This window comes from Rhinolophus sinicus, linkage group LG01 (assembly GCF_036562045.2).
Source record: "Rhinolophus sinicus isolate RSC01 linkage group LG01, ASM3656204v1, whole genome shotgun sequence".
Classification (NCBI taxonomy): Eukaryota; Metazoa; Chordata; class Mammalia; order Chiroptera; family Rhinolophidae; genus Rhinolophus; species Rhinolophus sinicus.
The window spans coordinates 15,713,664-15,729,224 of record NC_133751.1 but is presented as its reverse complement, the minus strand read 5'-3'; the positions used below and the strand labels follow the sequence as shown (position 1 = coordinate 15,729,224).

At 38.3% G+C, this 15,561-nt stretch overlaps 1 protein-coding gene across 6 annotated transcripts in view; it reads right to left on the bottom strand.

Moving 5' to 3' along the window:
* The window catches only part of APP (amyloid beta precursor protein), a 244,591-nt gene that overhangs the window by 148,209 nt on the left and 80,821 nt on the right, over nucleotides 1-15,561 (bottom strand). The window lies entirely within an intron of this gene.

The window sequence follows — 15,561 nt, the reverse complement described above, 5'->3', positions numbered from 1 at the left end:
TCAAAGCTAATGAACAAGATCTGTGTTTGGCTTCTAGACTAAAATGTCTTGGCAAGGTCAACAATGATTTCAAATTCAGTTGGGCCTCTGCAGGCCTCAATCCAATGGCTCTTTGGTGGTTCTGAGAGGACTGTCTCGCTCCAATTACCTCCTTTTGCAGACAGGAGGAAAAGCCCAGGTCAGCAGCTCGCCCACAGAGCCGACTGGTGGTGGAACAGGCCTGAAAACCTGGGTCTCCAGGCCCTACACCCAACAATGGTAACTCAACTCACTGTCATTTAAACTTTGGCCAAAATGGTTTATTTGGCAATTCCCTTTGGTTTTCTTTTTAAAGTAGACTCACTTTCAGACTATGAAGTACTTTAATGTTATAATCTATAATGCAGTTGTTTTGAGAATAAAATTAGACTTAAGTTGGCTAGGAAGCCATATAAAATAGCTGGGAATACATTCTGCTGCATAGACTAGGCCACATGATGTACAGTGGCTTAAAGACAGGATGGGATTCTTTCTCTCCTGTAAGAAGTCTGGCACTGAGGCTGGGGTGGGTGCAGATAGATATGCTATAATGCTCTCGGGGACGAGGCTATTTCTATCTTTCTGTACTGCCATCATTAGCCAGTTGGCTTTTGTGCTCCTGTTTTATGCTCACAAAATGACTACAGAAACGTAAGACTTCATGTCCAAGTTCCAGGCAGGAAACAGGAGGAACACACCAAGGGTTTTTTCGGCCCTAATGGAGCTTTGCTGTTTTGCATGGTTGGCACAGTATTCCCATTATCTACATCCTCTACGCCATTACCATATTACCTGACCACGTTGAGCTGCAAGGGAATCCCCACAAGTATTTCCGTCTGAACACACTGTCACCGTGAACAGAAAATGTGGGATTGTTTCAGAAAAGCAGAAGCGGGAATGAATATTAAACAGGCAAGTAGCAGAGTCTCTCACAAGAAAAATTCAAAGATGGGAATGTAGTTTTTAATTTCCTCATGCTGCCTTTTCAAAGGACAGATAATGCCAGCAGGAAGGTAGAAATAAGAGTAGAAGGCCCTACAACTAAAGCCAAAGGGACCATGAATCCACGCACAGGAGAAATGGGAAGGGGAAAGGGTGTCAGGGGACAGAGCAAAATTTCTCACCACAGAGACGGTGCAAGTCATGAGTCAGAGTGGTACTGACTAGACTGATGAGAAGATTCCAGAACCATGCATAGGTGCTTTAAGGCACAGAGATCTCAGATGAATAAACATGGTTTCTATGAATTCACCAGGACTAGTGTGTTGACTAGAAATGTCTGAGGTCTTTGGGTTAGGTGCATCCTCCCTTCCTTGTCTTTGAAGAGTTAAAGGCGATTCAGGAAGAGGGGTGGGGAGGGAGCAGGGTAAGAATGTTCTAGCAATGGAATTCCTGAAAAATAGCAAAGCCTCAGTTTCCTTCATGTTATGCTCCAGGCCCAGATCTGGCTCTCGAAGATAAGATGTCTGATAATTCTGGACTCCGTGCCTGGCAATGCCTTACATACTTTGTGTGCGTCGTTTCACACAGCGTGCTCAGAACCAAACAGTGGGCCAGCCACAATGATCTCACCATGTAAGAGAAGAATGTGAGACCGAGAAGTTGTAAAATCAACTCAGGTCACAAGCAGCGTAAATGTGGAGTTGGGAGAATTCAACGAGTTAATATTCATAAAGCACTCGACTCAGTGCCCATAATAAAGGTGCTGAATAAATTAGTATTATCATCTTTTATGCCCTGTATCCATTCATCAACCACTACGGTTTCACAGATTATGTGCTTATTAACGCATACTACTACACATGTGCATAGCAGAACGAGAACTGTGGGCAAATGTTTGCTCAGGCAACTTTTTTATTTTACTATTTCAGAGTCTTATTTCACAAACATTCTTTTCCTTGAGTTTACTGACTACATACTAATATTTTGTAACTTCCACATGTTAATAAACAGGCTGGAAAATTTTTCTGGGAAGAATTTGTGCTCAAGAGATGGAACGAATACTTACAGAAACAGCCAAAATATTTCTTGACAAACTTTCCGAGTCATAAAAGTTATGTTTTTTGCTTCAGAAAGTGGGTGGGTAGTTACTGGGTTCTTAAAAAGGAGGTGAGGGTGAATGAGTCGTTTTAAGAAGTGACTGAAGTTATCACCAACATTTCACGGTAACTGTTATCGGATAATAGTGAAAACAGACAGATAGCGTTCTTAAGATCAGAACTATCTGCCAAATGACAGAAACTAAGCGGATCAAGATAAAGTAAAGGCAAAAGGAGTGAAAACTGAAAGCTGAACTTAAATCCTCTCTAATTTATTAAAGAGAATGGAACCCAGCCTCACATACATACATACATAAATGGCAGGTTGAATACACGGCATAAAGAGTGTTTGAGCAAGGCTTTGAATAACACAGGTCTTAAAATGATATATATAGTGCAAAGGAGATATAGATATATATCTATATATCTATATCTATATACCTATATATAGATATATAGATATATATACATACACACATATTTCCTTTGCTCTGTCTATCTAGAGATAGGAACAAAATAAATGTTTGTAAGCAATCTTACAGCTTTCAAAAAGCCTCACATAGGTATGAGTTAATTCTGATACTGCTTGCAAATGTACGGAAATTGAACAATTAAGTAAATGGATGGTACCTTGGTGGTAGCCAGGTTTCCCATTCACTGTTGGAGTGGGAATTTACAGATAAGCAAGGAGAGGAGTTAGAATGATCCACAGGGTGATACATGAGAGTTGGAGACAAGATGAACTCAGATTTGGCTTAATGTAGATACAGATAATTAGCTATAGAAATATGTAATGTATAATACAAGCATGAGTGTACACAAATATATTGCTTCATGCTGTCAGTTGAGAGGGCCTAAGAGCAAAGACATTCCAGCAGAAAGGAGCATTCCAGGAGTCCAGACCTCAGTTTTTAAAATTATTCTCCAATTAAAGGAATCAGGGCTCTGTGGAGAAGTAGCTGATTCTAGGACAATTGGGGCACAAAATATACAAGATGAGTCTGGAGCATCTTGTTACAAGAAGAAAGAAAAAAAAGGTATGTCAAATGAGCACAGGAACCAACTGAAAGCGCTCCCAATGGCCAACGCTGGAATACTTTCATTTGAGTTGTATCAGACACAAAACAGTATTGGATTAGAACTCCAAGTATAAAATAAATATCCATAAATCCAAGTGACTGAATAAGTAAATAAATCAATTGGTGGAAAAGAGGCAAATCTCCTGTGCAAAAGAATTCTAAATACTTTATTCAGATACTCTGCCTTTGAGGAGGTGAAACTTAACTGTCTGCTCCTTCACTACGGGCTATGCACAGTGACTTTCTTCCAGCGAGTACAGTATGAATGGGGTCAAAAGTGTAACTTCACAGTGGAGAAACCTGGGAAATCAACCCCAGCTGGGTCATCAAGGTCAACATCGACACTGACATATCACATTGGTAACATGTGCCCTTGATATATGATGAAAAGGGTGCTTTACCTCTATGGTCTTCCTTCCAAATGTACCATATTAATGTAAGATGTGAATAACAGGAAACTCAGTGTGTATGTATATGATGGTGATGGTGATGGTGATGGTGGTGGTGGGGTGGGTATATGGGAACTCTCTGAAGTAGCCTCTCAATTTTTCTATAAATCTAAAACGTGAAAAAAGTAAAGTCTACTTTAAAAAAATGTAGCCTCCATATGGAAGCCTCTTTATAAAATTTTATGTAATAGGGACATAACTATTTGCGTCCACATCAACATCCTGGCCTTCAAAAGGATGTCCGTGAAATGACTGAAGCTGAAAAGAACTAGGGTTAAAAAAGCCTACTAACCTGGGCTTCTCTTCTATGGCATCTAGACAAAGCTTGGTTTTAGATTTTCTTGGTAAGTCTTTTACCCTAGTTTGTGTGATGTGTGGCACTTAAATTCTTTTAAAAACTTCAAGAATTTCAGCATAATCACACACATATTGATAGTAAAGGAAATTCTTTGCTTTCCAAGTTTAACCTTGCCTTAGATATTGAAATGCTTTCAATTCCCTTTTGACCATCAAGGCATCTCAGGCCTGATAGGATTTCTGCACGGCTGATAACAAAACGACTGGTCCATTGTGATGCTCACTACCCCAGTAAAGTGCTACAATAGTCCACAAATTCTGAATCATGGTTTCCCCACCCACCAACACAAGATTAGTTAAGTTCTAGGTGCTTTTACTGTTGCCTCTTTTTTTACTGCATTATTACACATGTTCTTGCTTTGATCAATAATGGGCCTTTTCTGTTTCTCATATTTGTAATAGTTCCAACATCAGTTACAAGGTGTAATTATGACAATAATGGTTGTTAAATCTCCCCAGCTCAGGGGGTTCTCAAACTTTAATATACTTCAGAGTCACCCGGGGTGCTTCATCCGACTGCAGACCCTGCCTCCCTCCAGCATCCTCCAGCACGGGACCTGATCTAAGTGTGCTGGGATGGGCCTAAAAACAGACCTCCTCCTCAGGGGACTCTTGATTCAGGTGGTTCATGGACCACGCTTTGAGAGATGATGTTTACAGCAGGGCTTCTCAAGCTTTAACGTGTACTCGAACCACCTGGGGATCTTGTTAAAACGTAGTCTCTAATTGGACATGTCTAAGGTGGGACCGATGCTGCCTTTCTAACAAGCTCCCAAGCGACTCCATTCAACTGTTCCTTCAGGTAGCAAGGGTCTACTTAGCATAATCCACTATAACTAATGTTACTAAGGGTTTTTCGGGTTTGTTTTTTTGGATTTTTTTTTTTTTTTAAGTTACAGGTTGTTACATTATGAAACACTTTTTAGATGGCTTGTTTTTTTCTTTTGTGGTAAAATACACATAACACAATTTACCGTCTTAACCATTTTTAAGTATACGGCTCAGTAGTGTTAAGTACATTCATAATGTTGTGCAACTGGTCTCTTTTCATCTTGCAAAATTGAAACTCTAAACCCATTAAACAAGTCCCCATTTCCCTCTCCTCCAATCCCCTGGCAACCAGCATCCTACTCTCTGTCTTCATGAACTTCACTAACCTAAGTACTTTGTGTGGCTTGTACTTTTTAAAAATCAAAATCAAATCTTCCATGCCTTCCTTCCATAAACGTGTGCCCTGTCCCATAGATTTGTCACTTTGGTACCATCTTAAGGATTGAGCGCCTTTTCACACATCCCTAAAAGCCAAGGTGGTCCTGTTTTGTCCTTTCTTTAATCATAGAATATTTAAAAAAACAAAAAAACAAACAAACAAACAAAAAAACGGGAGGGTGGGGAGGGTAGAAAGAGTTTGAAGCCAGAGGGAAAACAAGACGATGACTCAGGAGAATGTAGTGATTTCCCTCTACGAAAAGGTGACGCTAACAAGGCCTTCTGGTCACAGAGGTTCACATAGGATGAAGAATAAAAATCAAAACGTAACACAATGTGGTCTGATTTTAAGAGATCATTTCTGCTACCACTCGGTGTTGCTGAACACACTCTGTACCCACTTCCATGAAGGGTACAAAAGAACTGAGACAGAGAGTCCCACACCACAAGAGCACACAGTCCAATGGAACTAGAATGCAGGCCACAGAGGTAGTTTTAAATTCCTGGCAGCCCCATTAGAAGAGTGAAAGGAAACGGGTAAAATTAATTTTAGTAATATAATTTATTTAACCCAGTGTACCCTAAATTTTATCATTTCAACATATAATCAAGGTGAAAAAAAATACTGCTGAGATAGTCTAGATTCTTTTTCCCTCCAGACCAACTCTTTGATATTTGGAGTGTATTTTCTAGTGATAGCACATGTCAGTTTGGAATAGCCACATTTCAAGCGCTCATGGGGGCTAGCAAGAGGCCGCCATTGGGCAATACCAGCTTAATATTAAATTTTAGAGATCAGGAATATCTTTCAAGGAGAGATGAGCTGAAGGTGGACAGGTTGAGGTTATGGGGGAAAATCTGAATCCCAAGATGCAGTCCTAAACAGAGAAATAAACAGCAAGTTTGAATACCCTGAAAAGACTGTATCCATAGTTCTGTATGCTGTCAGCATACCACACACTGTAATCATTGAGAGGAATATCACTAGCATTCAAATAGCCCTTCTTCCCCCATTTCTCTTTTTGTAGATCTCGTATTACAATTTGTATTTACAAGTGTGTGATTAATCTGGGTGCGGATTTTTAAGGAAGGTCTCCTTTAGGTCTAAACCTACTTGTCTTTAGCCTAGTTCAGTCTTCTATGTTCTGAGATGAGCTGAAAGGCAGACATGGTAGGGCTATCATCCTAAATTTTCTGTTTTGTCTCTTGAAAATATAAGTATTCTCACTGGCTGCTTTCTCTTAACAGTGTTGGTTTTTTTTCTGAGTTATTAAAAAATTCATAACCTGATAGAATTGAAAGATGCAATTAATGAGGGTTACACATGGGCTTTTAAAAATCCACATAATTGCTAACAAAATACCAATCAGGCTGATGCACTGTGAGGTAAGAGAACCACCCGTTATTACCCAAACCGTAAGTTATACAGAGGGGTAAAAATACACAGCATGTTTTTTCCACATACTATACCCAGAACCTTATGTGTGAGGTAGGCTGTCATCAAGGAAGGAAGAGGCACTTTCACAGATAAACATCTCAACAGAGTTGTGGACCTTCACTTGGAAACCCCCGACTGTTCTTTCCAACTCATTACCATCTGACCTTGCTCCAGCAATCTTTTGCAACAGCTCTTTCAAGATCAATACCAACAAAAGCATTAGTCTCTTCTTAGCCCTGGTGTTCACTTGTTCCCTCTACCATAACACTTTCTTCCTTTCTTTAAAAAAAATAAAATAAATAAAATTATGTATTTAGTTTTTTCAGTTACAGTCGACATTCCATATTATTTTACAGCATAGTGGTTAAACATTTATGTAATTTATGCAATGATCTTAGTCTGTACCCACCTGGCACTATATATAGATCTCACTTCTACGCGGAATCTACACAAAATAAATGAACAACAAAAACAGAAGCAGACTCATGGATAGAGAGAACAAACTGACGGTTGCCAGAGGGGAGGAAAGGTGGAAGAAGGGTGAAAAAAGGTGAAGGGATTAAGAAGTAGAAATTGGTAGTTACAAAATAGTCACAGGGATGTAAAGAACAACACAGAGAATATAGTTAATAAGGGTGGCCAGTTAGCTCAGTTGGTTAAAGCGTGGTGCTGATAACACCACGGATGCTGGTTCCATCCCTGCATGGGCCACTGTGAGCTGCGCCCTCCTTAAATAAAAAGAATGTAGTCAATAATGTCACTGCCTTCCTTAAATTCAGTCTTCTCTAGCTTTCCACCTCTAACTGAGATGGCACTTGTCCCACTCACTCTCTGTCTTAAACTAATCGTTCTTTTCCTCTCACTGACTTATCTTTTAATCATTTTGATTATAAAGTCAGACTATCCTCTCTACCCTCTACTCTTACGTTCTCATTCAGATATATCACCCATGCCTAAGTATCTAACAACCTCTTCTACTCTCGGTGATGGCTTTTCAGTTGACTTTTCCCATTGCTTTGCTGGACACCCACTTAAGAAAGTATTGTTTTTAGCAAATATACTAGATTAGTATTAAGTGCCCACTGACCATTAAGTCCTGGAAATGTACCCAAAGAACAATAAACAATTCCTCCTTGGATCACAAATCTACCTTATGTGGAAGCAAGTGAAGTGAAAAGAACCAGCATTCAACATTTTGGAGGAGCCCCAAATGGTGGCACTGCTGAACCAAATTAGAATTGGTTGCAAAACCCAGGTCCCTTTTCCCACTGTGCTCTGCTTCTGCTTTCTCAATAAATTTCTATCACTCATTCATGTCCCTATCCCCATAAGCTATACCGCTGCTCCACTCAAAGTGTCCAAACTGCTGAAGTTGGACCACCTCACATCATGTCACATGTAGAAATGTTCTGAAATTCTGAAGTCCAGTAAACCACTGCCGGTGCAGACACTGTTACCTTCCAGTTCTCCCCTCTCCTTTTCATCGACTACAACTACTTATCATGACCCTACATCCCTGGACCCTTCATCACTCATGAGGTTGGCAGAGGAGGTTTCACCGCCTTCATTCCATCTCCCGTGCTGATAACCAGCTACCATCCCCTGTGCTCATGATGCCCAGATGCAGCTGCTGCAGCCAACCTGTCTCCTGATCCCCAGCTGCCACACTATGCTCCCCGAGAGCTTATTAAGTATCCCTCCTGGATTCTCTCGTGCATAGCCTAGACTTGAAATGTCTAGCTCAGGAGACAAAGGGATTGTCTCCTAATAATCAGAGGAGTAAATGTCATTCTGTATGTCAGGAGTTTTCCAGCTCAAAACTTCTCAAGAAAAAAAAAAAAAAAGAATTCATATCCTAAAAAGATATACAACCATTCAGGGCAAAAGGAAGCTGACAGAGAATGAAAAAGACAAAATTATTATATATCACGGTATTTAACGAAAGAGCTAGCCAGCCAGGAAATAATTTTGATATGGTATTTGGAATTTCACACAACCTTTTAATGGTATGAAAACATCGCCCTAAATTCCTAAGGCTTTGTTAACACAGAAAAAAGGATTAGAGTTCTGTCATTGTACCCGCAACATTATCTAGGGAAGACGGACACAATATCTAATAGAATAAAAAATATGAGTAACCATGGTTCATCAAACGGGTCAATAAAAATGTTTTAGAAATTAACCAGCTCCACTGTGAGTCGTGTTTCAAAAACCATGCGATCTTTTCAATGGGGATAGACCCAGCTAAATGAGACTCTTTCCCTCTTACCACTCCACTGTGAACTTAGAAATTGCCACTCAAATTTGTAAACAAGGCTTAGTTTCATTATTGTAAATCAATTTGCCAAGGGTTAGCATTCCTGAGAGAGCTGAAAGAATTAAATTTCTGGACTTCTAAAGAAGAAGATTTGGGGCAGGAAATTACTACGTTAAGGCTTCCAAAAGGTGCTATCACAAACTATTTATTAGAAAATTCCTCCTGGAAAATTCTGATCCCACTTTTCTAACCTGGTGTCTAAGGATGGCTTCTAGGTCAGACCCAACTGAAGTATCGGTCTACACCTGCTGATACCCACAAGTAAAAGCTAAGCAATTACTGTGAATCTCTGTAGTAATGAAACAGAAAGCCCACATTATAACAAATAAATAATGGACTTAATAAAGAACATACTGGAAATCTGTTTAAAGATAACTCAAAAAACCCTAGGAAAACCTAAGGTCTGTTCAGAGCCTTCCTCAATACATATTAAAAGCTATTTCTGTATTGACAAAATCCCCTGTGTCATACAACAGAATGAAAACACAGCTACAATTGAACCTAGTAATTTTCTTTTATCACTGCAACTTCAATCATGGATGTCAATGAAAATTTCTGTTCACTTTGCTACTTTTCTGCTTCACTGGATTTTATAATGAAAACGTCTGTTCCTTTCCCACAGAGAATAAGGGTCCTTCAAATTTTACACACCATGCAAAGAGTGAATGCGTTTGTTTAGATGCAAAAGCATTCAAATGTGTCACTACAAGCCGCAGTACATTTATGGATGCTGCCATTTAAAATTCTCTTCAGGCGTCCAATGAAGGTGCACGCAGGCTTCAACCATCTACAGGCTAGTTCTTCCCCTCTGAACACAGTGAGCCCCACCCATCTTTCCTGGCCCCCCTCACCCAGAAAGCAGGGTATTCTGCTAACGCCCATCCCATTACCTAAGCGCCCACCAAGGTCACTGAAAAAACTCCATCTGCAGCTGACCTTTCCAGGGAGCAAACATTTTGAAGAACAAGAATCCCAGGCATGGATTAGCTGAGACTTTAAATAAAACTAAATCTTCACCAGTTTTTTCAAACACAAAAAGTGTTTGAAGAAGGCAAACTCTTATTTTAGATTTAACATATATAAAGGAGGAAATTGTGTGTGATTAAGGCTTATAATTATGGGGGTCATTCTAGAGTAGCCTCCCATTCCAAATAATACAGTTTCTGTCTTTCACCCAGAATTACAAAGATGACCTAAATGTAGATTAGAGGAAAACTATACTTAGGGACTCAGTTGTTTTAACCTAGAAATACTGTGATTTATGGAAAATGCTGAGGAAAGACTTTGATTTTTGGTAAGAATACTTGGCTATCGGAATCATCTAAGAAAAGTATAAGTGATTTGCTATTTTTCTGGCCAAAACCAGACTTTCTAATAATGCAATCAGGCTAACAGGTCATGAGATGTCCATTATGTAAGCCGAAGGTGACCCAGTTAATGGTTTCATGAAGTGTTTACTCAAGGTCGCCCACAAGGAAGGCATGTCTGCCTTTCTCTCAGTCAAAAGAAGAAAGGCATTTCGCTCACTTGACCTGACACCCTTCCCACTCATGCCATTACGTGATAATTTCAGATGTTTCATGAGAGTCAGCAGAGAGAAAAACAGAAGTGGCAGTGTAATTATGGTGTGAGGAGAACGCAGTGGTGAACAGGCTTAGATAGCACTGAGACGTTCAGGAGAACAGAAAAGTGTCAGATGGATTTGACAATGTAGCAAAGAGCGCATGCACCGGGGTTGAAGGGATGGATGCCTGATCACAGCTGGCTGTGTCGAGAGTTGGAGATGAGAAAGATGAAATAGGAACAGCTGACTACCACATCAAGAAACACAGCTGTGAATGGGTAGAGCAACAGTGGGAGTTAAAGATACAGGGACAAGTGACTGACATGAGGGCCCAGAGGTCTCTGATAAACAGAGAAACATGAGGAGGCTAAAAATTACTTATGTTTAAAATGAAATAAAGGGTCTACTGACCCAAGGTATTTATGATGTCAGAGATGAGACACAATGAGGTCACAGAATGTACTGTAGAAAATATGTGCATCGGAACCCAGGCACCTAGACTCAGTGGAGAATTCCGACTAGAACAAAGGTGGAAAAGAAAAACAAGCTCAAATTATTTAAATGGAAAAACATAGAATAATATCTAGGCATACTGAACATGAGCTTATTATATGAAATATGCTTACAGCATATTGAATATCATAAGCTTCTGACTCACAATTAATTCCAAGATTTAAATAAAGAGGGAAGAGTCATATGTCCTACTCATAGGAATCTTCTAACCCAGAGCTGATAAAGATATCATACAATAAAGAAGGGGTCTTCAGCGACAGCCAAACCTTGAAGAAATAAAGAAAAACCTGATACTATATTCTGGCAAAGTAGTTAACACGGAAGGAGAAGAGGGAGGGGACTCCAACTGGGTAGCATTTTTGAAAACACACGTGCCTAATCAATGAATCAGTAGAATGGCCTCCAAATTTAATGCCCTGCAAAGATTTGAACCTCTAGAATAAGAGTAAAACCTACTCATCAAGCAGCCACTAAACACCACATTCATCACATCGTTTAATAAAGGCATTTAAATACGATAGGAATTAATGGTTAGCATACATAAATATTACCCTAACTCTTAATGTACAACATAAGAATCTGAAATACGTTTCTAAACTCCATTACCACTATAAATAATATTTAGAAGTGGGTTTCTGTTAAAACAATTCTTTATCATTAGAATTAAAAGCTGCGGATAATGAAACTATCATAAACTAAACAAATGGTATGTTTTACCTCTAAATACAGATGCCTCTGGAATATACTGGCTTTAAACTAGGCACACACGTAGGGTAGGTTAGATCCTACTTCCTAGAGAAAAGAGTTTAATGTTCTTTTATCCAGATCCAAAAACCCTCGGGTTTCTTCCTAATCTGAGATTCCTGTTTCTTCTTGGTTGTTAAATGAAATCTGCCCTTCCTCTCTTGATCAATATTGGCATATGTAAATCACATTTATGGCAATCTTAGAGGTTCTTTTAGGGACGTGCAACTGCTGCTTTACGACCTTTGTCTTCCTAGTAGTTAGGCTATTCCCTCTTTTAATTTTCCTTGCTTTTTACAATAGTCAGCTAAGGTCTCAATTCATTCATTCGATATGCAAAAAAAAAAAGAAAAGTTCCAAATTTACAGGCACTGCAGGAAAGCATTCTTGGTGTTCAGCACTGTTTAATCCCAGTACAGCTCTCCCTAATATTCTCTCCCCTCCTCAGGCCCCTAGATCCACTAATTGTACATACAACTTTCTGCCAACCTATTAACACTCTTAGGGTTTGCTATTAAAATTCAAAGATGATGAGGCGCTATATTGCCAGGTTACTACAGTTTATGGAAATGTTCCTCCAGAGTATAAACAGTTTTTTCTCTAATCCAACTGTACCATCTATTAAAAGAAATGACACAATGAAAGGATTTATCCTCATATACAGAATATACCCTGTAACAAGGACTAACAATGTGGGTATGTATGTCTTAAATTTGACTTTAGCATATTCATAACCTATTCAAGAAAAATAAAACCACACTGCCAACATTCAGATATTTTTCTGGACACCACATAAAAGAAATAAGTGAATTTAAGTTCCTTCCAAACAAAAATATGATTCTAATACTACTCCCAATTTATATAATCAACCATCTTAGTTCTATTCTAATTTTTCAACATTATGTAATGTTGAATGGGGACATTACTGTCCCCAGCTCATCCCCATACATATTTTCTAATTCATATCTTTTCCATTTCTTTGTGTATGTCTTAGGATACATACGATGCCTCTTTTAAGAAGCTTCTACCATATGCTCCAGCTCACACTACCATCTTCCTAACTCCTATTCTTACATCAATCCCACATTTTACTTACTATCTGGTGATCAAGAGGATGATTAATTAGGGTTGGAAATTTAAACAGATTTATGGTTGGAGAGGAAATTCTGGAGAAGAGGAGCCGAGTTTTAACCACGTTGAGTTTGGGTCCCTGAAAAAATACCTCTCAATAAATTAGTAGGAATGTTCCCAGAGGAACAAGAATCACAACTACAAACCTCTACAACATCGATAGTGAAACTCTGCCCTCAATTCTGTAAAATAGGTATAAAGGTAATTTTGTATATGCATAGTCATAAATTATCCGGAAGGAAAAGCAAGTATCGTGTAAAGTCGATCTATAATACTAAAAGAAAGGTCAGCTCTATTAAATCACAGTTTAGCTTTATCCAACTCAATAAGGACACCCCTTCAACAGCAACCGGACTTGCAAATTTAATTTTGAAAGAAATTTTCTACATTAAAAAAATACTTAGAAGCCTTAAATTCAACTTATATACCTACCTGATAAATTTCTCTGCAGCAAGAAGAGGTAATAAAAATCATTCACTGCCATCTCACTTAGCTGTCTTTTCTGCTATGTAGCACCATATTCCTAAACTTAAAGAGCTTAAACAGCTATTCCTTGATTTTTCCACTTTGGGTCTTCCTAGTAAGGAAGGTAAAATTTCACATTTGTCCCTACCCCCTTCACACCATTGGCCCAGTATAATTTTATTATATCTATGGTATTTGCATCATGACTAGGCCAATATTGCTCATACCTGGGCAATGACGTTTTCTTTCTTTTTATCTTGTGACTTTTTTTTTTTTAACTTTTGGTTTTTCTTTTCCTAAAGTTAACACTTGCCTCATTTTAAAATTTGCTTCATTTCCTATGCATCCATCAGTACTGCATCTTTCCCAAATTCTGCAACAGAACTCTACAATCACTCTAAGTACAGGCAGGACCATCAGGTAATAACGTCAGTGCCATTTTTTTCCTGGAGATGGTCCTCCTGGGACCCTCACCATTCTCCTCTAATCTGGACTGGCTGCTCTCCAGACTGCTGTACAGCTGTTGCTTTGGGATGTCCCTTCACCATCAGGTTTCAAAGCTAAAGCTTGAGACTCAACTGACAGGAAAAACAAGACAACAGAAAAACAAAACAAAAAAACCCAGACTCTTGGGACACATCACCAGCAAGAACTGAAACTTATCAAGGGAACTGGAAGAGAGGGAAAGTTTAATGAAGCCTCTCAGTGACTGCCGTGATAAAAGAAGGGGAACAGAATTTATCTCCAGACTCTACAGTAAAACCAATATTGAGACCCTTCTGTGTCAAGTACTAAGATGTGAACATTTCATAACATCCTTTGATACTGAAATTGAAATACAACATAAGTCACGCTTTAAATTCAGTGTCAGCTTTATGACACTTCTTACATTCATGCTTTTTTTGTGCATACTTTTTTCCTTCATGCATTTTAGTCAATTCTTTTATTAAGTACAAACATTAAATTACTTTTTTTGAAAAAAAAAAAATATTTTCCCTAACTCCTCTTCAGTATTCTTAACATAATTAACTCTTTCCTTCATAATAAACCGTTACACTTTAATAAGTATTACCTGGAGGTATTATAAGGATATATTGTGCCTAACTCACAATATTAAAAGTGAAAAATTTTAAGTCCACAAAAAATTATTTCTTAGTTTTCCCAAAGAAAGACACATATCAAAAATTTCCTGTATTTTGTGATGGCATTAAAATATGTTAACATATTTCACATGTATTTATGATAATTTTTAAATGTAGTTTACTCATTAAAATATAATGACAACGAGGATTTCATGGCAAAAGCCTAAATTAATTCCATGAATTCCATTTTTCATGTGGGATTTAAGCCACTCATCTGCCCCAAGAACCATAATAACAGTTGCCTGTACCACTCTAAATTTTTCCCTTACATTTTATATTCTTCATCTGGTTATAATTATTCATGTGGCATAAAACACAACTTTCCTTATACACAAACCGAATTATCGACTATCGTTCATTGGAAAATTATCTCCTAACTAGAACGGTAAACAAAATCAAGACAGAATCTCAAGTGTGTTACTCCTTTTGGAAAGATGAGAATTTAATCTAAAGACAAAAGGGAAAATCTGTTTCTCTGCTGGAGGGTAGGAAGTAATGGCCAGTGACACATCACCCGAAAAAGGTGCTCAGCAGTTGCCAGAGTAAAACAGTAACTTTGATGCAAGTCAATTACTTTCTTGAGTCCCCACCATACTCACTTATGATCATTTACATCAGGAAAAGAGAGAAAAATCCAGGACAAAAGACACAGCTTGAGGTTAGCTGCACATGTTATGGTTCTTCATACTAAATTTATGTTAAAACAGCAAGCTAATGATTTCCAAAAGTGAAAATAATGTGTATTCATCATATTCAGCTGGTGTGTTACTAAACTTAAAGGCATTTCTGACTTTCGGTAATAAAGTAGATGACAATGTAACCATGTGACATGAAATCTAAGTTACACATGACTTTAAATTCAGAATATGCTTTTCATGAGTTCAGATAATAGTAAATATGGAGGTCATAACTCACTTGTATGAATACCCTATAATAATCTCAATCTTTTTTGATTTTCATATTTGTTTCTCTTGGAGAGAGCCACTGTACATATACAATCAGTAGTCCAACTCAAACAGTGATGGTATTTCATATAAAAATGGCAAAACTGAATAACCAGAGCATCGGGAATTCCTGAGTTTCTACTCACCTTTTT